Source organism: Sylvia atricapilla, chromosome 7 (assembly GCF_009819655.1).
Source record: "Sylvia atricapilla isolate bSylAtr1 chromosome 7, bSylAtr1.pri, whole genome shotgun sequence".
NCBI classification, from domain to species: domain Eukaryota; kingdom Metazoa; phylum Chordata; class Aves; order Passeriformes; family Sylviidae; genus Sylvia; species Sylvia atricapilla.
Genome location: NC_089146.1, coordinates 17301336 through 17326425, shown reverse-complemented (window position 1 = coordinate 17326425; position 25090 = coordinate 17301336). Strand labels below are relative to the sequence as shown.

The window sequence follows — 25090 nt, the reverse complement described above, 5'->3', positions numbered from 1 at the left end:
AATTAATCTTTTATATACCAGTCGCTTCATTTCTCTAATTATCCTTACCCTTAAAGTAAAATGTAACCAAATATTTGGCACTAAGCTTCACATAATGGCATTCTGGCATCTTGCATCCATTTACAAAAGGTAAGCAGTGTATTGGTACGTGTTATTCTGTAATTAAGGGTGATATTTACAATTTGATCAGAATTGGAACTGCATCACAAGCTGAAACTCCCATCAGTATTTAGGGTAATGACCAGCATTTTTTGTCAATAAACTATAAGGGAATGTTTAATAACACCACCACAAATCAGACCTAGAGAATAATTGGTACTTGCACTTCCTCTCCCACGTACATTCAATGACTGCTATCAAAAAGCTGCTCAGCACAGACGAGCACGTCACATCACGATACACACACAGATCCTGTTATAAGCCCTGAAATAAATGAGCAATAGTATCTATCTGGCCACTTACTGGTGGGAATGGGGGAGAGAACAAAAACTAAAATACAGTAACCTGAGTGGGGAGCTAGAAGTCGAGTATTTCTTTGAGCTATGAAAAAACAGTACTAGAAGTGTAAAAAAAAAATAAAATTATAAATAATATCTATACTTGGACTTGCTTGACATGCTATCATCAGTATTCCAAAGATTTAAACAGTAAAAGATACTGCTATTTCTGACTGAGGTACAGGTATATTTACCATTACAGAATGTACTAAACTTTGATGATAGTACATTTTACTACACATATTTATGACTAGAAGGACAAAATAATAACATCAGAATCAAGATTTTACAGTTTCTTAAAGCACATGTTAACCGAGAACCAAAAATAAAGTAGGTTTAGCATGTTTTCCCTTGCAAGCTAATTTCAAGTGAAATTAATCACCTGTAAAACAAACCTAATATTCTTTAAGCAGAGTAATTTTCAGTTGAAGAAGGTGCACCTGCCTACATCTTCAACATAAGCAAAATCAAGTACAAAAAACATTAAATAAAACGCTGTAGTAAACCTTGACTTCTGAAGAAAGAATTTTTTCAGACATCTTTTGTGGCTTTGTTTTGTGCTACAGCCCCTTAAGTTTTGTCTTCATAAAGCCCTAACTAGTTGTAATCACTCGCAGTCTAATTGTGGACATTTATCTGCTTTTCTTATGCATAGAACATAGCTATTAAAGCTGAATGGTGATGGTGTGAAGTATAGGTTAAATTGGATGAAATTAAAGCAAATTACTCTGGGATGTGGAACTCTGAAAATAGAAACCGCCAATGATTTGCAACCCTCTTGATGATCAGCTTCACAGAACCCTAAATGACAAGAAAACTTACATATTTTAAAGTTAACTAGATTTTTTTAAAATAATATGTATAAATTTATTTTAAATGCAAGCAGTCACTCTGGCAATAATTATTTTGTTTTACCTGCATCGCAAAAATATAAGAAAAGGGTTTAATTTCCATTTAAACCTCTTGTTTTTATTCTCAAGTTTAGCTGATTTTTAGCAACAAAAAGCCAGTTCAGAATATTAGGTGCAGCATGAATGACTTTGAACACAACATTACAGTTTATGTGTACCATATGGCTATACAGACACAGGATGGTAAAAGCAGCTGCTTTGGGCTTTCTTGACTGGTGCAGTATTAGGACTTAATTCATTACTTACCTATATAAAAGACAAAGCAGCTACGTTTACCCTGCTGAGCCCTAATACCACACCAGTCAGGAGAGAGCAAACCGCTCCCCAAAAGTCTGAAATTGCAGCTGAATGGCAGCCCTTTGAATATCAAATCTATTGGGAGTATTTGACAAAAAAAGGGCACATCTATTTCTGCACCAGCAGACACACAATGAGAGCATGGAGAAGCAATACAGGATTCTAAATGACTGTAGTATCAACTTCTTAAGCATACAAAGAATTTACATTTGCATAAAAGTACTCGTCAAGCGAGTACCGCACAAGGTCAGAGATAAATTACGATCTCCCCAGGAAACACTGAGGCAAAGCAATTCACTTCAGGGCATGAGAGCTGGCAGAAGAAACCACAATCCAGCTTCTGACGGAAGCAATTTTATCAGAGAAAAGTTGTTACCAAGATAGCCACTCCAATGAGCTTATCTGTAAAATCCTGCTCCAGAGCTCCTACTCTTTAGTGTGTCTGACACATATTAGTGCTTTATTTCACATGTAAAATGTGTTTACTTGCCAGTCCTCTTTCATCCTGGCACCACCAGGCTGTAGTCATCACTCCACAGGCAAAACCTTCTACCAGCTGAGATTTCCTATCATGTTGGTCACACTGGGTAAAGGACATTATCAGACAGCTGAAGTAATAAATCATTGAGCCCTTTGTCTCTCCATTGGCCAAGGGCTTGCTCTGACTGTCCTTGATTACATATTTTAAATAATATCATTGCACTGTCCACCAAATAGCTGTGATACAAGTGGGACACACTCCTTAATTCCCTTTCTTGCAACACACATTACCTGGATAATTCACAGAGATTCACTATCAGAAGACACCTTGGGAAGGGCAGCACTTGATGCAAAACTTTTTGAGATGGCTGGCATGCCACATAAATTGCTTAAAATTCCCTAAGAAAAACTAGTCTCTTTGTACAGATTCTTACAAACCACAAGTGTGTTAACTGGAAGAAGGGGCAAATTAGGAACTTAGCCTGGTCAAAAGCCTAAATACCTGGAGAATGCATGTGCTTGCTCAGAGACAAGTGCGCTTGTCACCCTGAGCTCAGTCCCCTTCTGTTTTACATTACTTTCTGTTCTAATGACCGAAAACCTTCCTTTGTGAGTTTAAGTCATGAAAAGAGAAGCAAACAGCAACAAGGGGGACTCTACACAGAACTCCTCTCCCTGGTGAGTGTTCTGCAGCAGCACTGCCTGCATAAAGCATACAGCATGCAGGAAGGTCTGGCCACAAACATCAGTGGATAACTTCAAACAAGTATCTGTGTACCATATATCCAGACAACTTTCCTACTCAAAAGCAGACTGAAATTAATACATTTCCAATCTGATGGAATCTACACTGTACAAAAACACGGTTCCTAAGCAGAAACCATTTGTAAAGTAGAAATATGCCTACACATGCATACTACTGTGCATTCATACTACTTCCAGAAACACCACATCTCTGTGCTGTGTTTCATTCCTTTTTTCTGAAGGTCAGTCATCCTGGTCTTCTCTTTAGGAATACTCAGTGTCAAGCTCTTATCTGGAATCTCTGAGGGTCATCATAACAAAATATAATTGCTAGTAATAACTATGTTTTTAAGACAATATATCTACAGAGATCATGAATAGCAACCAGCAGCCATTAGCAGAAACCCACAGGGCAGTTCTACCAGGCCTTGAATGACCAGATATACAGGAAACATCTTAATTATTCAGGGACTATTTATCTGGGTCACAGATTGATTATGTCAAAGATGCAGTAATATAAAAAACCCACTTGAGCTCTGAACTTTTTATTGGGTCTGGAATGGCACTACTTAGCAGTTACCATGACTGTGAAACCCTCTGAATTCCTAATGCTACAACTAAGTCCAAGCCACTAAACTCTGCTGAGCCCACTCTGACTCCTGTGCAGAGATAGCTCAGCTCCCCGTTCCACATTCTCCAACAACCTGGAAGGTTACTGGCCTTTGCAAAATAATGAACAGAGAATCAGCGCAGAATGCAAAACTACAACCCTCCTGAAACCCACAACAAAGAGTATGAAATTGTTTCAATACAGCAACTTCTCTTTAAAAGCATTATGGCAATAACTTAAGATATATAAACACCAAGGAAAAAAAAAAAAAACCAGTAAGTTTTCAGCTACAAGAAATTAGTTATCCAAGAAGATTTCAAATATTCCAAAAGTCAAAATTACATTTTTGTTATGATAAAACAACACCTGCATGAAACTGTCAAAACTCCTTGCAGTGCCTTACAAAAATGCTATAAAAATGGATTATAGAATTTGACTGGGGAGGGAAAAGAAAGCTGTTTACGAGCAGTCACTGTTTACCAGAAGAACAAGAGAGTATTTAGAAGAGTACTTATATGGAGTTGTAAACTTGGTCCATCACATGTTAACAAAGAACCTTATTCTCCACTATCTCAACGTTTCTTCTTCAAGAATCTATTTTGTTTCACAACGGAGGTCTGGAGGAGTAAACATACTTAAGGGAAAACCAGCTGATGCATAACAAAAATGAGAGTTGATGAGGACTTAAGATCAGCAAATATTGTTTCAGCAGTGCCACTAGTTATGCATATGCCCTGAATAAGTTTGTAATGAAGTGCAGTGTTGCTAAGTGAATAAAATAGCTTTAAAAACAAAAGCAAAATGTCTCTCAGTAAATTTACCTTATAAAAGATGTGCTTCATCAGAAAGCCTTCCCTCAGGACATTCTGACCCACATTCATAGTGTAAAACAAATTTGATGCAAAAGAAGCAATATTCCTAATCCAGGTTTGTCCTTTACAAATCAATTCCAATTTCAGAAGAGTGCTGCCTATGGGTTTCTAGTTATAAAAGTTAGTAACAATCATTTTTTAAATATATCACTAGCTTTAGCTGCATCATTAGGTTAAGAGCTTATTATTTTTCACATATTTGCTTTTCTTCAAATTAAGAGATGTCACAGTTCTTAGAACCTCACATAACAGCACAGGCTTGCAATTACAAGAAATATCAAATGACCGTTTTAGAACTGAATTTGAAATACTGAAAACACAAGGTAATATATAATTTGCATCTTATCTCAGAATCTAAACTTGATGAAGAAAGTTTGCAACATTTCCTGTTCAATGTTCAGATCTTCATGTAACAGCTGACCACGTAAAACTCGATACTAGTATTTTATTTTGGATGTTAAGTCTCTTCCTTTATAATGATCAAAAGAAATCCCAACAAAAACTTACTAAATTGCTTGCTCATTTTGTACACTATTTCATTAAAGTAATCCCTAACCTTTGGACATTCACTTTTTTTCCTAGCAACATTTTACTTAAATGGCAACTATATTGTGGAACATATCAATCGTGTTTTGTAACTATCTGGCACCATCTAGTAGCCACTGGTGTCTTCTTTACTAGAAACCATTAAGAGAGAGTGAAAGGGTGATATTGGGTATGCAAGGAATAGTAATTCAGTCTTCTTGAACATCATATGTCAAGAAAATGTTGAATTAGGTAGACAGTCACTACCTATTTGTGTACTGTACTTTTTCTGACTTCCTTGAAAAAGCACATTAAATACTTGCGTGCATGTTGGAGTTTTCGAACAATCTAAGAATCTGCTGGCAAATTTTAGCAACAGTTGACAAAATGCATTTTTTATGCCTATATGCAAACACTGGCCAGTTATTCCCTTTTCCTATCCTCAAAACAAACAAATCAATTAGAAACTAAGAAAGAAAACATACACTTTGATTAACTGAATCCTGGATATACAGGATGTTTTTTTCTACAACTGCCAGAGCAGAGTGCCTTGTAGGCCCTAATACTGGGGAGGGGGAATAGAAGAGGAGTAATATGAATACATCAAGGCTACTTCATTACGTTCCCGAGGTGTGACTGGGTAGAAATCTTTATTTCCAACTCTTTTAGCCTGCAAGCAAATACAAATATGCAGCCCCGCTGTTCTGCTCCTCGCAAAATAAATATATAAATATGATACTTTTGCAACATCTAACCACAGCTTTTTAAGCTGAAACAGTTGTTCTTCTTTTACTTTAGATGTCAAATCCATCACAGAAAAGAATTTTGTTTTTAAAAGACCTCCTCAATGAAGCAGTTCATCTCCCTGCCATTTAGCTCACTATATTTTTACAAGCACCAGGCTGAGCAAACTATGATTGAGAGAAGCCATCTTATGCACATTGCTGTTGTCCCACATCATTCAGAACAAACCTTTTTAGATCGTTAACTACCACAGGAGTGCTGATTACACAGGCACCAGCAATTTCCTAACCAATGACCACCTGAACAATGATGTGTTCAGCTTCTCAGACCCTGAAGCCTTTCAGAGGTGAATCATTTCACAGTTTGGAACTAGATCTCCATAGCAACTTCCCTTTGAGGGTTTTAGAATCACCATCCCGTAATTCTATGATCATCAAGCTCAACCATTCCCAATGGTTCTTTTCACAGCAGATGGAAAAGGAAGCCTTGAAATTTTACAGTCTATTTCAAGCAATTCATCTGGCAGCCTATTAGAATTCAAAATATTTCGACCTTCAATCACAAAGCATGTTATCTGAAGCTGTGGTGATCTCAAGTCAAGACAAGCAGACGTTTTAGTCTAATCATCCATGATGAGAAGAGACTGACAAAAACTCTTAATTCAACCACCATCAAAATGCTTATTTTAACTGCATGAAAGTCTTTCAACAGGCAATGAAAACACACCATGTACCATTTTATCACAACCTTCCATTCAAGGGAAATACGAATTCTGAATATTGGCATGGATCTTTGCACTCCCTGACTGCTTTTGAACAAATATCTCCTCCTTGAAAGTCAGTATAAATCCAAATCTACCACATTATATTTTTTCAACAGCTGTCAAGAAAAATTATAGAAGCAAACTGCAATTAAACTTCTCATGATTGAGTACAATAATGCTACAAATGAGTTACTTATTGATAGATCCAGTTCATTATAGGCATCTTCTAAGAAATACAAATCACTTACTACTCAGAAAATAAATACCCATTAAATTCTGAAAACACAGCACTGGCTAGAATTTTGAAGCAAAGCTTAGTTTCATGATAATCATAATCAAAGGGGTGTTTAAAAATGGGGATTTTTTCCTTTTTCTGTTCCAAATTCCCAGCTCAATTCCCTCTGTTTAGAGTTAAAGAAACATTTCCCTTCTCCTGAATGTTTCAGTCAACCACTGAAATAATCCCATCGGGGCACAAGACCTTTAAATTAGAAAATATTTTCACCTAAAACCCAAGGCTGATTAATTCTTATTTATCAACCTTAAATACAAGCTAAATTCAAATGTGTTTAAATCTCACCTACACACTGCTATGTTATTAATATTGTTATCTGGTGACTAAAGAATCCAGAAGACTTCAAACTTTCCATATGTCAAAATGCCACTAATAGATTTTTACAGAATGAGCAGTAGTTTTTTTACTTAAAAAAAAAAAAATTAAGAATCACCATTTAGTGACTTGGCAGTAAGATGCTGATACTTAAGAATTGCTGTAAAATGCATCTTAAAAGGGACAAGAGAAGGCACCTGCACCCAAGCCCCAGTATCCACTAAGAATAGTGAAATAAGGGAAATTAACATATATGTTATATTTTATAGCATTCGTAGAGGAAGGAATACTTAATTGTTTTATTTTCTTTGAATGAAAAAAAAAATGCATATTCAGCGTCCTGAAGTAGTCACTTAACTGAGAGAGCGGCCACAATTGAGACCCTCTCTACAGCTCTAATAAAATGCCACATTTTATTAGCCTACAGACTAAAGAACAACCCCCTCCCCCTTTGCTGACCTTAATTCTCCTAGGTATCGGCAGTGCTGAGCCATACTCTTATACTACTTCAAAGAAAAACTCTTTAAAAATTAGAAACTTATTAAAATAACCTATAAAACTAAAAGATCTTGAATATATGATTTATTGAGCAGCAGATTACTGAGAGTTAATATACTGGTGAAGTAATTTTGAAAAATTACTGTAAAAGAAATGATGATGAAAATCTTTGGGAGAATAAATTGGCACAGTTTATTTAAGGATTTATCTTCATATCTTTTTCACTGTTTGCAAAGTAGCCTGTGATCAGAGCTACACAGCTGCTTACACTGTACTACTTGAAGATCTGAGGGGAAGACCCTCAAGGGAGGGTTGTGTTCATATGTGAACACAACCACAAAATTTAACTCAGGATGAAGCTAGAATTTAAGATAAAGTAAAGCAAATAAAAATGTTATGCATCAACTAAAAACGTAAACTGTTTATTTCTACGTACAATCGACAGAGATAAACACAGACTTTATTCTAGCAATCTGAGAAAGCCATGGGAAAAAACCTTGAGTATGTTAAGTATCATTTCCTGCAAAGACCAGGGATTATGGCAATTATCTATAAACAATATTAAAAAAATCCTTAGTGGTTTCCAAAGCTAGATCAGTTACTACTGCAAATATCTTTTTAAAGAGACAAAGCAGTTACAGGATATGTTTTACAATACTCATAATTTTTGCTCAAGAAAGTTTTTAACTTTTTTTTATTTCAATATAGAAGGAAATCAAATATCTTTGTTATTGGATGTTTTAAGTCATCCATAACTTACCTTACTTCTTTTTGTCTGTTTACCAAACATAACATTACCACCATGTACAACCTTTCACTTAGCATTTGGTCCAGCTGAAATTGAAAATAAAATGGCCCATGACCACCAAGTTAATTAAACATCTTGCTAATTAAAAGGTACAACTGTCGCTGCAAGAAAACATTCATGTGTAGACAGAATTACATACATATAATTTTGCAATGTAGCTATTGCTAAATGTAATTTGAACAGAAGCATTTTTTAAAAATTCTTTAGTAACAGTAAATTAGAAGAATCTTGCATTGTACAATTAGACTGTCAGCAAAGGATGCTTATTAGTAACATATATGCAAATCATCTTAAAGTTACACCTTTACAATCTATTCTATGATTATGAATATGCTTTAAAGTATTTTCATGGTATTTTACCAGATATTTCTCATAAATAATAATCTTAAAATTTAGGAAGCAATTCTTAAAGTTATCTTCATATGTCTCTAAGATTGAGAACTGCACTTCCAGCTTTTCCGCTTCCCAATATTCCCACCATCTTATCTGAAAAATCTCATCTTAAGCACAGTAGTTATATATTAGCTTACCGTTTAACAATCTAGAATAACCTTAAGTTTATTTCATAACATATAATCAAGCAACATACAGTAATTAAAGCACACTGAAAACAGCAGTTACTAGCTAATTAACATTACAGAAACACTTTCCTTAATGCTAGAAAAAGACAAAGATTATACAAAATACTGTAGCATGAGGAAGAGTTTGTTTTGAACCTTTTTGTTTAAAACACTGACAACTTCTACATAGGAATTTGAAGTTAAACTATATTTACTTCATGAATTAAAAATGTCAGTGCAGGTTATGCACAATTAGACCATTTAAGAGACTACCCTTGCACCACATGGTTCATGTAGGGCAAGGACCATTCAAATAAACCCTTGAGTCCCTCAGGACAGCCCACCATCCCCAAACACGCCCAACCTGTAAACTAGCCTTATTCGTGCAGAGTTGAAGAAATAACAGTCTCACTATTTTCATGGCCATAGGAAGTATTTTGGCATCACCACAACACCTGAACTACAGCTAGGGACAAGCAGCAAAGGCTAACTCAGGCTGTGACAGTGACAGGTACCCTGGGCTGGAGGTAGGGGATGGCTGCCAGACAGCCTTTGTGCTTTTCTGAACACACTGGTTTGCAATGCCAGTACCGCAGCAGACTTTGTTAGATAGTTATTTTCTGCATCGCTATTAAATCGCCACTTTAAAACAGTGACATTATTTTACCTCTACATGCTGTTTTAAAATACACCTTCTACTTCTTACATCATATTTTATATTTTACATCTGTCTATATTTTACATCTGTCTGAAAATGCTTGTGAGGTAAAACCGAGTGCACACTCAGCTCTAGCAAGCAATCTTTGTGGAGACCAACACTTTGATATGAAAATCTACTCTCATATTTTTCCCTATTTCTTGAATCACACCAATATTTACCAGTTTCCATATATTCTTATCTGTTCTGATATATTTTAAACACTGAACAGAATTTTTCAATGTCAGGAATTATTTTGTGTCACTTGCCATGTTTTCTAAGCTTTCCAAACACAGGTGTATTATCTTTCCACACAGTTTCATGATGATTGGTGGGCAAACACCAGGATTACAGCTACAAAGCAGTAGTTGGTTAGTAATAAAAAAGACCTTCCATAAAGTCTGGCAAATGACCACAGCTAATTTTGTGCTCACATACAGCCACAGGTCAGTGCACAGTCAAAAATGTAGCCAACACCAAAGTGACGGCAGACTGCATTTCTCAGCAGTATTGCCTTAGTTTCCTAGTCACTATAAGCTGGCAATTCTATGCACATCCTTGCAGAATTTTTTCAAATTTTGAAATTCAACAGATGTGCTTGTATAAAGGTACACTCACTGTCAGTATGAACATTTTTATCATACAGCAAAGAAAGCCTATATCAAGCAGGTCACTTCAAACTGCCTTTTAGCATGAGGAAACACGTACCTTGAAATATTTCCTCTCTGATAAAAAATGTATTTTACATTCAAACATTCCAGAAAGAAAAATAGATACTAATGTTATTATCTTTCACTTGACCCCTGCCTTTTTAAACATCACTGCTACCAGAACTTCTTCAATAGGCTGTGATACATACTGTCAAACTCATGGGCAGACAGACACTTTCAGAAAACACGGAAATAGACAATGCTGACTTCTAATTCCAGAACAAAACATTATTTGTTCAAGGTCTGGTTTGACCCTAGTCTTATTTTCCTAATAAACCTAAAAATCATTCTTAGACAGAATGAATATCCTCTCCATCTCAAAACTCTTCAAAAAAAAGGATCATACTGGCCATCATGCCTCTTCTAATTTCTGAAGTCTCTGAAGCAAGTCCTTGTCCATCAGATGCCCTTAAATTTATTAAAAAACCCTTTCATCCAATGACTCTAGGAAGGTTCTTTGCAATTTTTCCCCAAAAGCTATCATGTAGCATTTGTCTTGGACCACATCTATCTTGAAAAGGCTATCGTTATTTAAAAAAAAAAAAAAAAAAAAAAAAAGATAGAATTATTTTAGGGTTCCTAAAACTGGTAGACTCTCAGAAGATGTTGAGCCACAATACCTAAACTTCTTCACAATACATCAAAGATGACAAAACTCACCAAATTTCAAAGGATATGTGAAAGGCATATGCAATATTGAAACATTTACATTGATGCCTCTAACACTACTGCTATAGATGCCCCCCAGCCCAAAAAGTCAAGCACCACCATCTCCTCATGCAGTTCCACTCAGCTTACAGTCTGCTCACCCTCTGCCCACAGGAAAGAGCTGACAGGTGCAAGCCAAAGGCCTCAACTGTTCTAGTGGACCTCACACCCCTGGCTAGTTCAAGGAGGAGAATCTGACAGAAAAGAAGATTCCTTTAAGAGTTACACCCTATTTTAAAGTGACATTATGATTCCAAATGAGTTTGTTATAAAAATATAGTTCACAGTTTAATTTTTCTCGTTTTGTAACAACCTGATACAGAACACTGTATGTACTTTTTACATAATGTAATGTTCTAACCTAAATTGGATCAGGGATTAAAATAAAACCCCAACTATATCACATAACACAGAATGAAAGCGTTACTATTTCCTTTTGATATGGCAAGAAAACCTTATTTCAGATATTTCAAAAATATAATGCCTTAACTTTAAAAAGTTTAGAACAAACACACAAGAGAGCAACAAGAAACTTTTCTGGTACCAAAGGAAAAAAAAAAGAAAGTTTGAAGAAAGCATAGCTATTGCAATGCTGTGAAAACAGGATGCATTTTTTTTTTTCAGCTAGCCAACATTAACTGAATGCTTATTTTTCAAACAACTTGTGTCTATAAAAATTTTCTAAATTTTTTGAGACACTACTGTAGAAGAAGGAAACTTCCAAAAAGCTATCAAGCTGTTAAGTTTCCATTCTGACATTTATTTAATAGTACATGCACATACAAAATCTTTTTCTTTAAATAAATCGGTAGGCAGTATAGCTAAGAAAAAACATGTTAGGTGAACAGAAGATTGATTATCCTTGACTAGACTTTCTATTTTGGTGAAAAATCAGAACACTGATCACAAGCAAATCTCTCTGCGGTTTGCTGATTACTAACATTAGAAATGCTCTCTGAATCATTTACATCATCTGTTTCTTTACAATGTGCTTTCAGTTACTTGTTTTCAATTTTCAATACAACAGTGCTGATAATATTACAATATCCCTTCCTCCAAAGAGAGGCAGTTAGAGCCTGTCTACATTCCACAGGAACACAGCCTTGGCTCTCAGATGCAGCTCCATCTGCCCTTCTCCCCCACACTGCCAGCCCAAAGCCCAGCTTACCCATCTTCTCACTCCATCAAGACAGGAAAACGGGTGGCATATGATTCTGATTTATGAATTCAAACTGCATCAAAAATTCAAACTGCATTTAAATGCAAGCAGTGTTTTCCCTTACCAAAGATTTTCAAAAGGTTCTTTCTTCTCAAAAATGCTGAATATTTCAGCCTAGTTATGTGGAAGTATTTCTACACAGTGCTTGTGTAAAACAGAATTAATGCACTTGCACATAATTACACATGTTCTGAAACAAAGAATGCTATTTGTTCTCCAAGGCAAACTTTAAAACAGAAAAAAAGTAACTTCACAGTGATTTTATGGGTGGGATTAGCAATTACTTTGTACAAACTTAGCACATTTCAGCAAATTTAACGTTTCAACTTAAAACAATCTTCCTATATAGCTGCAGTGGTCCCAGAGATATCTTTCCAGTCAAAAAGCTTTTAGTTATCTGAGACTGTGAAGAAATTATCATTTCTCATATTTTTGCTGCTCTAATACAGTAAATTAACAACATTCTAGTAAATAGCATCACTGATGTACAAAATCCTGTTAACCAGTATCACCCTGCTGTTACACAGCAAGAAAACTAAAGTGGGAAGGGAAAAAAACCCTCAAATCAGCAAACAACGTGCAGAGGCATTCTGGAAAAAAAAAAAAAAAAAAAAACAACATATACAGAAAGAGATGAGAGAAAAGCTTAATTTGATGTTCTTAGCTGACAAAAGCCGCATTTCTCTCCAGCAGAGACGGAATTGGGATGTTGCTTATGGGAACCAGATGAAGGGACTCCTTGTATGACTGCAACACACAAGCTGGAAATGCTAGTGTTCTGCAGCAAGCTGTCCATACAGCGGCAGCTGAGGGCGCCTTCCAGGCAGGCAGTGCTGTCAGCCTTGGGGCTTCCCAGCATCACTCTACCTGAGAATCCCATCTGCCCTCTCCCAAATATGGCCCCATGTGCTCACAACACAAGCACAGCCGGAAACAAGGAAGTGCTGCAGGCTGCACAGCGAGGGGCAAGTGCAGAGCACACAGGAAGGAAGAGCCTGTAGCCAACAGCTCATCCCCCTGCTCAGGGAATCCAGACACATCCACCGGCCACCAGGGTGGGAAGCACACTGGACACATCCACACCCCACTCGGATACACTGCTCCCCTGGACTCAGCTAGTTCCCTTAATTCACTGAGCAGCAACCTGCCCCTTTCCATCTGCAGCAAGACTACAAAAAGACTAGGTAGTCAAAATACCTTAGCATGGCAACATTACACTAACCACATAGGAGGAAGATGAAAATTTAATAATGTCTAACACTTTTTTTAAAAAATAAGGGGCTTCATTAAAAGCAAACTGTTAAATAAATCTGAATGGTTTCATCTTCTCTTAGTAACTGCAATCCTGCTTAGGTTAAGTGGCTGAAAAGCTGAGTAGCCAACTGAGCTGGCAGTACCTTCCCTTTGCTAGGCCTATTCACAGTGCACTTCCCAGCTCCAACAATGGCTAAAGCAAGTCAACAATGACACTGGAATACTTCTCCATAAGGAAAATATTTACACACAGTTACACCTCCCTCCCCACCAATTATTTATTTAAAAATGCAACTGCATCCATTAATACTCAAAACCACTCACAGTGAACCCATACAGAGTGGGGGGAAAATTAAATTTAAACAAGCATATGAGAGTTGTTATTTTATCTTAGTGTGTGACAAATCAACTAGAAGGAAACAATCTATCTCTTCATAAGAAGAATGTGAATTTGCAAATGATCAATTAACTCATATGCTAAATTATTCACTCTAAATGGCACAGTCACCTTAACGTGAGTCTACAAAAGTAATCAATACAGAAGAGAGGAAGATGTTTGTTTTCTATTAACATATATTGATTTGTCAAGGTTCACACCAAGCCATCTTTATCCACACTGAGAAGAACTTGACTGCAATTCATGGAATTTGAATCCCACAGTAAGACTAAACAGAAGAATTGCATGGATGAGAGTATGAATTAATAATTAGCCAGTTAGCAGCATAGAATTATGCTGGAATAATAGAATTGAAGTATCTTAAAAAAGTGAATGTTGTTAATGGCTTATCAGTTTAAAAATAATCATATTCTTATCAAAGCCACTGTATGGAAAGAGACTATATGAGAACTGTATTGTTGATGCTGTTTTGCATGGTCTTTACCTTCCATTTATGTTCTTTTCATATCCCATCCCTACACGATTATTGTTGGAACAGTGCTGTAGACATTATCTGACTGTAAGTTACTTTTAACTTAATTTCAATCTAAATCTCTAACTTAGATTATTCCTCAGAAGTGGAAGTTACTAGACTAGTGTAAAAGAATAGGCAAGTTCAATTTATATACTCCTGTCTCAGGACTTTAGGCCCAAGGAGGAAGGAGCCTTTCATGCTCTAGGGTGCAGCCACAGATACTTTATCACAGATTCAGTAGACTCAGCAAGTCCTGCACACAATTTAATATGGAATTACACAGTAGCAATGTGCTCCTTCCAAAACCAGAGCAATTGAATACAAAAATCAGCAATAAGGTAGCTTAGTTATAGCCTCATTTCTTCAAATGGGAGCTATGCCTCACCTGACTTCAACCATATGGAAATTTTGAAGAGATGTTACGGGGAGCAAGACAGGCCTACTGCATACTCAGCCAACACACAAAAATCTATACTAATTTCACCCACTTTGTTGAATTTGCCACAAAAATCACATTTTATTCAATACACTGTAATTTGAGAAGGGGACAGCAGATTTTCCACAAATTTCTGTAGCACTGATTATCTGTTTTACTACAAGGAGAACAACTTTTAAGAAATCATAGTCAAGTCACATGCAAATTCTTCCCATTCACTTTGAAATGGGAAGACACATCAATAAAAGAAAAATGCAGCAATAACAGATGAACAGAACATCACAGATTAGGTATTTCCAACAGAGAAAGCCATTCAGTAGGTACCTGTACAGTCATTACTACAGTAGGGTCAGAATCAGAAAAACATGGTTTGCTTCTGGGTCTTACTTTAAACCGTACAAACAAAAACTATTCTGTTCACGTCAAAACGTGTTCATGTGGAACAAAACATCTCCTGCAGTCCGGATCACTTCACTGCAAGGCTTTTTTCTCTGTTGCAATATCATCACGTGCCACTAATTTTCCAGTTAAAAAAAAAACAAAAACCCTGAAGCCTAACGTATTTTTATCTACTTGTTAAAAAAAGTACGGGAAAAGCTCTCCATAATGGAGAAGGGAGGAGGAATGGAGGGGGTGGGAGACAAGAAGAGGACACAAAAAACCACCTTTTCCAAAGATTGTTCTAGGCAAAAGGGACATGTCATGTTAAACAGTAGTCAATAGCTGTATACAACCAGTAAACAAATTCAGCTCTATGAAAAAAGAACTACATCACCATTTAGTGGTTGCAATTTAGATTATTCTAGCGTGTAATACTTTAATTGTATAAAACAAAGCTGATGTCACAAACACAAAAGAACTTCTTGCAAAGCAAGCACCACAAGTAATTTTTATGCTGCCACTGATGGCTGACAAGTGATGAGCACTTTGTTCGAATTCATATACTTCTGCATCTAAGGCAACAGGTGGCTTATAAAAAGAAAACACTAAGAGCTTTTTAACTCTTCATTATCAAAATTTTTATTATATGTTTTATCATAATGACTAAACAATCTCTACAAATAAAAGCCCAACATACTAACTACAAAGATGAACTATGGCTCAAGGAAAATTATCCTTATTTTGTTAAAAGCAGAAACTGAAGTAAGGTTCTGGATCCCACTGACTTGAGCTTTGCCTACACTCATAACGTTTCATAATTGCACAAGAGCACTCAATATTTAAACCTTGTGATATATAAATTAAAATCAGTTTAAGACAAAACAAAAATTGTATTTTCTTGCTGACTGTCTTTTCTATATCCATCTCAAACAATACCTAAATATTGTGGTACCCTTGGAGGGAAATTTAAGTACACTTTCAAGTCTAAAAATCAACTGAAAGTGATGCATTTCAGTTGCTGCTTAATGTAGTTTTGGGCCAACAGTGGCATTACAGAAACAACGTGGGTTTTTTCTAAATACTGCACAGTCCAATGAACAGTTTTGTTTTCTTTACGCACACAGAGAATTATAAAAAAAAAAATAATTAAGCAGCTACGCTGCACAGAATGGAGGAACGTTCTTCATTCACATTTGCATTTAAGCGCAAAGGACTTTAAAGCAAAATAAAAGACACCACAAACACAGAGATAATTCAGATGTAAAAAATAAAACTAAAATAAAATAACCTAGAGCCGTGTTCACTGATTTTGTTACATTTTTTTAAAACTGGAAGGTAAGATGAGAAGACAAAAATACAGTAAGAATACCAAAACAATCTTTATATTCTGCCTTGTAATTAAAACTATGAAATAATCATCTGCTTATGATTAAAACATTTTAGTGTTTGCTGGTTTTGATAGATTAGACTCACATACAACATATTAGACTTTCTCCTCTGCATGGCATTTTCACCATGTCATCCCTGACAATTTAAAAATATGACATCAATATCTCTTATCTTGTACACTACATACACAATTTCTATGGTGACATTCACTGGATTAATTTTTCTGCTTTTTGACACTTCAGAGAACCCAACCCAGAGTCTTAAACTTTCACACACTCAACTTCCCATTCCTACTGCTATTTAGCTTTGACACATTAATTTTCACATCAAATTACCAAAGCTGGGTGCATAAAAATATGCAGTAAGTGTCAAGAAACTGTTATCTCAGTAACAGCTGTCTAGGCTAGTACTGAAATACAAACCTATGCTCAAATGTATTTTAAAAGTTGAACTAGTAAAGTGAGTTTGAGATACAGTAGCTTCTGTCATCATCTCTATCAGGAGAAAAACCTGCATGATGGAGTGGGGAGATGAAGAAGGTAGAGGGAAGGAAGAAAGGACATTGTTTGATTTTGAAAGTCTTTTAAACTAACTTTAAAATAAATAATTCATGTACTACTTGAATATGCAGAATTTTAATTACATATCTAAAGATAAACATTGAGGTTCTGAAGAATCTTATTGCTATTTTATCAACAACAGATGAAGCTTCACTTGAACGGCAAAACCTAAAATAAGAACCAAAAGTAGCATTTGTGAGGTATTTTTAAGGGGAGGGGCAGAGGGCAAAGTTTGGCTTGACATTTTGTTAATTGACTCCAGGCACAGAGGCTCCAGGGTGTTGTTTGTGGCTAGAGACCCCCTGGCATCAAAACTAAAGCAACCGTTTCCAAAGCAGCTCTTGCAACTACTGCTGATAAACACCCAGCATTTAAATCTAGTCCATTGTTAATTCTGTTTTCTGCAAAAGATACTAGGATAAAAATTCATCATGAAATATACTAAAAAATAGCTGGGGGAAACTGAGTGGAGCAAATACAAGAATGACAAGTTCCAAACAGGAAAAAAAAACCCAGGCCTTAAGAATTTCTGCTGAGACGCCGTTGATAACTGACTAATACATAACTCCTTGTAAACCCAAGTAGAATAGCAAAACTTCATCCTCAGCCAAAGTGAAGCTGGACTTCATCAGGACAGAAGAGAAAGTCTGGAAAGCATATTGAAAACACACCAACTATCTTTGCTGAAGGCTCACCAAAAGAAGCCAGCAGATTTCCACATCAATACTTCAGCATTACAACAGCACAAAGGCACATCTGCAACCAAACCCTGCATCTCAATAACATCTCAGCATAAATAAGAGTCATAAGAAAGTCAGATTTCTTCAGGCTCCAGTGGACAACATGCAAGGTTTGAAAGAAAACATCCCTAAGTCTTGGAAGCTTAGAAGAAAAAAGGGAAAAAATAAAAAAGGATGCAACTGGCATATTTCCTATGGCTGCCTTTTTACAAACATTTTTCATCTTAGCAATCTCAGCTTAATGATTAATGATCTTAATCTCAGCTAGAACAGTATGACTGTTTGCTGTATTACATATTATATCTGATTAGAGAAATCACCTATTTTTAAATAACCCAGCAAGAATAATATTGTTGTTTTTAAGACCCCAAACCCCTTTTACTACATGGTTTCTCAATCAGTTCCAACAGCACAGAAGAAAGTGGCAGCATATCTATGAGAAAAGGTGTCAGAGTATGGAGCTGCTTCAGCTCAAAGACCTTCCCATCCACTGTATGAGTCTGGCACAGTGTATGACTTGAAAAGGGACAGACACCTATTTTCCTAAAAGTGGCATTTTGGCTGTTGTAGAAACCAGGCTGCTCCAATAAATAGCAATTCTGAAAGGAAATTGAACCAGAAGTTTTTCTGTCAGCTTATTCAAGTCTCATAAACTCTCAAAGGCAAAGACAAAGGAACGCTAAACTGACAACCCAAGGATCTCAGACAAATCTGCTTGACACAGAACAAAAAGGAGGTATATATTAATAAAGTCTTACAACAGCATGTCTTAACTAACCCAGAAGCCTTGTTTAGTTTGTCTAGAATAAGGAACTTACAGACAGAATAAAAAACCCAAAGCCAGGTTCCTCCTGGTCTTCATTTGCAGTAGTTACTCCACTGCTCAGTGCACAGTGATCACATCTGTAACTACTTCTTGTCTATTTTAATATTGAAATCACATAAGCCTTGGAAATTATCACCTCAGGTCATTTGGTATTGACTCACCTGCATATTCAACTCCAAAGCAATGAGGGACAGTGATAAAGAGCCCCTGAGCAGCAACAGCAAACTCCTACTGCCGTTTACAAACCCAGGGCAGCCCATGCCCTCAGCTGTGTTAGAGCACAGCCACCTACGATTCAGCTGAGAAACAGAAGAGCTTCAAGGAACCTCTCTAGTTTAAAGTTTTCCTTAAAACACTGCATTAGAAAAAACCAAAACATTTTCTCAACTTGCTGAAAGGGATGCTGTAAATATTCTCTGCTTACAGACCACTCACCTTTCTGATACAATCATGCAGCTAATTAAAGTGAAAACACTCAGCCACTTATCTTTTTGCAAAAAAACCGTTACTTTACTTTTTCTGAGATAGTCTTCCTCTGACCAAAGGAAAACAGGCTTTCACATTTCATATTAGAAAAACAAAACAAATCCATCTGCAGTACATTTCCCTTCAAGCTTTCAAGAAAGTCCATGAAACAACAAAATTATTAATAAATTACTAAACTATCACTGTTTTTAAAAATCAGGATACTCTACATCATCAACAAAGACACCCACTCAAACAGGTAAACACGTATTTCAGAAACAGTCACCTGAACACCCCAACTCTTATCACACAATGATTCTTTGATGTATTACAGAGGAAAAACTCATCTGCATTGCCTAAACAGCAATTACACACTGCCAAGTCACACACACAGGACTATAATAAAAGTAGTTGTAGGTCAAATAATAGCAATGACTCAGTAAAGATAGCCTGCCTGGTCTTTATTCTCAGGGGAGGGAGGGTTTACTGGTCAAGTACATTATGACTCACAGTACAGTATATTAGAAATTTTCTATGTATTCTTTAGAATTGAGAGATTGCCCTTGTAGCTCAGTAGGTAGCTCTCCTGTTTCTGGCCTACGAGGTCATAGCTTTAAGTCCCTGCTGAGGAAACTTAACAAGTTCCATCTATAAATAGAATGGCATTAGATGCTGCTACTCTAGCAAGGGTGGTGGCCTTTAGACAGGAAATCTCATGTTTTCATCTGTTCTGATACAAAAAAGGATCTGGACACAAAAAGGCATAGGATATTATGCTAAAGATGAATGACAAAGTGGGTTCCAAAATCCACAGTCACTTCAATTAGCGTGACACTAATAAATCTAGCATTACCAAACTATGATAAAGGCTAGACAAGAATGCCAGAACAGTAATTTTCTTTCTCAATGAGAATAAGTAATTAAATAGAATTACAGACTTTACAATAATTGAGACTGAACCCTCCTAGGTACTGTACAATCAAAATTCAATTTGAGTCATCAAGAGTCAACCTCAACATAAAACAAATTTTGGACTGTTTGATTAATAACAATGTTTGAACATTCATAATCTCTACCTGAAGAAGTAAATACATCCTTGAGAGACATGTATTTAATTATCATGGATAAATATGATACATATACATTTTTGCTCCTAATATCCATATATTTGGGGAGGCTTATTCAGCTCTCAGAACAACTACTTGTGAGAAATTTGAGAATGAAACCTATTTTAACACTTAGCTGAGTTTATTTGTGCTTTAAAACTGTAACTATCTGGACTTAGAGGAACACGGATTAAAGCTCAGGTATCAGTTTTACTTAGTCTGGCAATGTAATTTACTTATCAATAAAGACAAAGACCAACTCACTACAGTGATGACAATTTTCCAGTACCTGTTCCACAATCCGCACCCACATACCCAGGAAAACAAATTCACTCCTCTGCTGGAGACAAAGCTGCAAACAGAATACTGCAAACAGCTTTGAGGTACGAACCCACAAATTTTGTTCATGGCCACACACCAAAAGAAAAGAAACACCAGCAATAAAACAGGAGATTAGTGTGATTTTATAATGTGATTTCCTGCATCTCAAACACACTAACATTATGTTCAAGGACAATGACAGATCTTGCAAAGTTCTCCTGCAATTATTCAGCATTATTCAGCCCTTCCTGTAATTACCTTCTTGCCTACATGAAAAATCTGATTAGTTACAAGTTTTCCATAGCTGACCAAATTAAGCTAGTTGATCCTGCACTGGCAGGATGCTGGTGTACAAAATCTTCCACTCCCTCTTGCAGGTGTAGGTTTCAAAGTAGTAGTAATTGAAACTGCATGAGAGAAGATTCACAAGAATCCCATCCTGGTCCTTTAATCCCATTATGAACATTCTGGACAATAATGTACTAGTATCCAAAGCACACACAAGGCAAGGTTCTCTTCTGCTCTTCAGGTCCTTCTACAAACAACTGCTTTTAAGCATCAGCCTTCATCCTAAGTCTCTTTCCATGTTCTTGTATTGAAGAGTAGGCACATAAAAAAAAAAGAAAACAAAACAAAAACAAACCAGCCTCTGTGAGGCCTGCTCTGGCTCATAATCTACTTCAATTTCATTTACATCCACTGCCTCTGCTGCTGGGTGCTGCATAAACACTCCAATCCCATATGGTTGTTTCTCAAGAAGCTTCTCTGAGCAGATATCTGTACCAACATTTTTTCTCTCTACCAACATTATTTCTGAGCAAAAAATCTGCTGTGCCCCTATCCTCAGATCCAATCAGAAAAATCCAACAGCATTAGACAGCACTAGGTCTCCAAGGTGGCTTAAAGTTAGTACATGACACTAATGACAACTCCATGTGTTTCCTTGCAAGAAATCTTGTGTCAAGGCAGTACTTCTTCCATGGCTCATTGTCTCTTCAAATCCCTTTTTTATCAGGCATTTTGTGGGGTCTTTTTGCCTCAAACTGAATACTGCATCCAAATAGAAAGAAAAAAAAAATATTTCAACATGCTTCCTTTTACTTCACCTTGCCAAAAGGGGAAGGAAGACTTGTATGCATATGGAATTCCTCCCCAGAACGTTGTTTGCCTTAGAGCTTAACTTCACCTGCTTTGAGAAGGAACAGTCCCCAGTCTTGCTCATTGCCACAGAACGTGGTACAGCACCAAGAAAGTTGCAAAGGCCTGACGAGATGCAGCCAGGGATCATTCACTACATGAGCACTGTTTCTGCCTGCAAGTACAAAACTGCTGCTGTAGAGAGGAGATCTACACGAATAAAAGCTCTAAAGTAAAACACAGCTAAGCAACCTCTGAAAAAATCCTCCTCTCCTGCAACAAAAGCATTTTTTTAATGAGGAAAAACTAATGATAAGTAAATTTGCATGTAACCCCCATAAATATTAATAGCCTCCCTTCCAAGGCAATGGAAGGCATAGTATTGGAATGTGGAAATGTAAAATTTAAAGACAGGTGACACGTGGCCTAGGACAATTAGCCCTAGTTTGTTGTTTTTTGGGTTTTTTTTCTGTGACCTGACATTCTGAAATTGCAACATGCAATGCAAAAAAAAATCTTGCACATACTAATTATTTCACTTTTGGTAATGATTTTGCTAAAAGGAGCAGGGGAATGCCATTTTTTAACTATGATCAGAAAAATCTCCTATGCAAAGCCTTTTCTCAAAATCAAAACACTGTACAACATTTAACCAAAAAAAAAAAATCTCAAACAAACAAATCTACAAACAAAAATCCCACAAGCATTAGATTAATACACAGATGCAACTGCCAGTTAATTTTGAAAGCTTTCACAATTTCTGGATTTAATACAGAGAAGTTACTGAAAGCCAACTGAAAGTTTAACTGAACTATGAGCCATTGCAAATATTTTATTAAACTCTAATTCAGTTGCTCCAACAGTACATAAGAAGAGAAAATTCCAGTAGGAACGATCATCTACTCAATAGCATACATCAGTACATCTTGATTGTGCAACACTAACAAGCTTGATATGTGCAGAAATTTTTAAACTTTGGTAGCTAAGCACTGAAAGGTTTGTATTTGTAAACAGGCAATCCTTTTTTAAGGCGTCAATTACACTTAGTAACATAAAACAAACCCAAAGCATCTTCAAAAAACTGAACCAAAATATGTCAAAGACAATTTTTTTTAAGACAGATACATCGTATATCAGACATCATTTCAAGGTGAATTTTGACACCTTATAAAGATGAAAGAAGCAGCTTCAGATATTAGAAGTGACAGAGCCAAGCCACAGCTGCATGAACTGCGCCACTGTGATTCCCAAAGCACAGAACATGCATGCTGAAAGGATGAGATGTATGCCATACTTTGTCCACTGAAATGTTAGTGCAGTGGAGTGTGGCTAAGTGATACCCCCACATGCCTCTTCGGATTCCAGGAGCTGCAATCAGCAGGTATGGTTTCTTGTTAGAGAACATGGGGGGAAAACACATCTTGCTTCAAGTATCTAAAAGCTACAGATGATTAGAATATGTATATAGAAAATACACACATTTTTATAGGAAGTCAAAAAAACAAGCGAAAAAAGAAGATGTATCTTATTCACTTAAATAACTTGATCATCACTTTGATTTTTGTGGGCAAATCAAAACACTGGCAGTATTATGAAAAGTTACCATTAACCGTCACAATGGTAAAAATATAAAGTCAACTTGATTTTAAATGCTGCACAAAAATCAGCAAAAATATTGTCAAATTCAGTTTTGATTAGCACTTTTTTCAAGTAAGAATAAACTATGCTCAACTGACATGATTCGTAGCTATTGAAGTAATAACAAATAGCTTTAGAAGTTGGCTAAAACCCTGAAGGAGGCAGAACCAGGGGGCGGACTAAACATTTCCAGCTTTAACAAACATAAAACTGGAGCAAAAGCAATTAAAGCTTTCTAGGAACCCATTCACATTGGTCACACCAGTCACTTCCGTAAGCCCGCAGGGGATGTTTACCTAGCTTCCTAGTTCTTTCACTCTTATCACAAAGAACAAGATTTCACGGATTATCAGTTACCAAACTCCCCATCCTGCTGCTAAAAGGCAGCTGGAGCTCCTCTGCTGTGAAGTCAGAGCTTTTCCAGAGGAGCAAAGCAGGAGCTTCCCAGCCCTACCTGCCTGCACACCCCCATCACCGAGTCACTACAGGCAGTTCACAGGATCCTCTGCAGGACTGGCACAGGCCAAAACCCAGTGTTCCCTGCTCTACTTAAAACACTGACTGTCCAACCCTAATGTTTTTTTATTAATTGAAAAGAAGCATTTGATAGTAAAGTACTTTTACAAACAAGCTTACTCCCAAATTCTGTACCTCTGAAGAGACTGGATTTCATTAAAGAAACTAAAAGTAAGAGAAAAATGTGGAACATATTTGCTAGAAAACTAGGACTGCAGAAGATCAGTGGGAAGAGAAATTCAAAACCATGAAAAGCTCTGGCTGTTTGACATCCAGTACCTTCAAAACCTTGACAGAGATGTGGCAAGGACTAAATACCGATATCTACCATTTTTCTCAGTGAAACATTGTTTAAGTGCAATTTGTAAATTTACATTTGTAACAAAGTTGCCATTTATAGTTCACCATACAAAGAAAGCGATTTTCTACAAGTACTTGTGACCAATCTGCCATAAAAGTTGAAAGGTGGTTAAAGCCATTTAACTGAGGAAGAAACACTATGATAACCTTCAAACAGCCTGCCTTCTATCACCACAAAAAAACATTGCTGCCTCAGTTAAAACTGCAGTACACCTGAAACATGGAGAACAGAACTGTCAGAAATGTTTCAAATTAAACTGTGAAACTTGGAAGATGAACAAAGCTATAAGTACCTTAGAGCAGGTGTCTGGTTATAATGGGACTGCAAACACCACTATCCAGGGTAACCATTTCAAAATTAAACCCCCCATTCACTCAGCCAGAGTCTAAGGTTTTCATAACTAGGTGTGACCAAAAGTAAATTACACCCCTACCTCTAAGAAACTGGGATAACATCTGAAAGTTTTCTTTTTAGGTATATGGAGACCAACTGGTTTAGTGCAAGTATCAGTAAATTATTTTCAGTTTGTGCACTTCTACAGAAAAAAAAAAATCCACAGAAAGTATCAAAACCCAAGAATGGACTGCTCTATTCTTCAGGGGAAAACTTAATTGCCTTGCTGTGCTAAGAGAATCTACTTCATGCTGTCACTAACCATGTCTAAAAATACAGTGGTGCTCAACACAAACTTGCCTCTCCTTTTACTTGTCCTGTTACCCTATCATGTGTGGTTGCCGTGTGTTGCCTGTTTCTTTGTATATATTAAAATATACCTTATACACATAAACAGTGTTTT

At 36.5% G+C, this 25090-nt stretch overlaps 1 protein-coding gene across 3 annotated transcripts in view; it reads right to left on the bottom strand.

Moving 5' to 3' along the window:
• The window catches only part of OLA1 (Obg like ATPase 1), a 94245-nt gene that overhangs the window by 57069 nt on the left and 12086 nt on the right, over positions 1-25090 (bottom strand). The window lies entirely within an intron of this gene.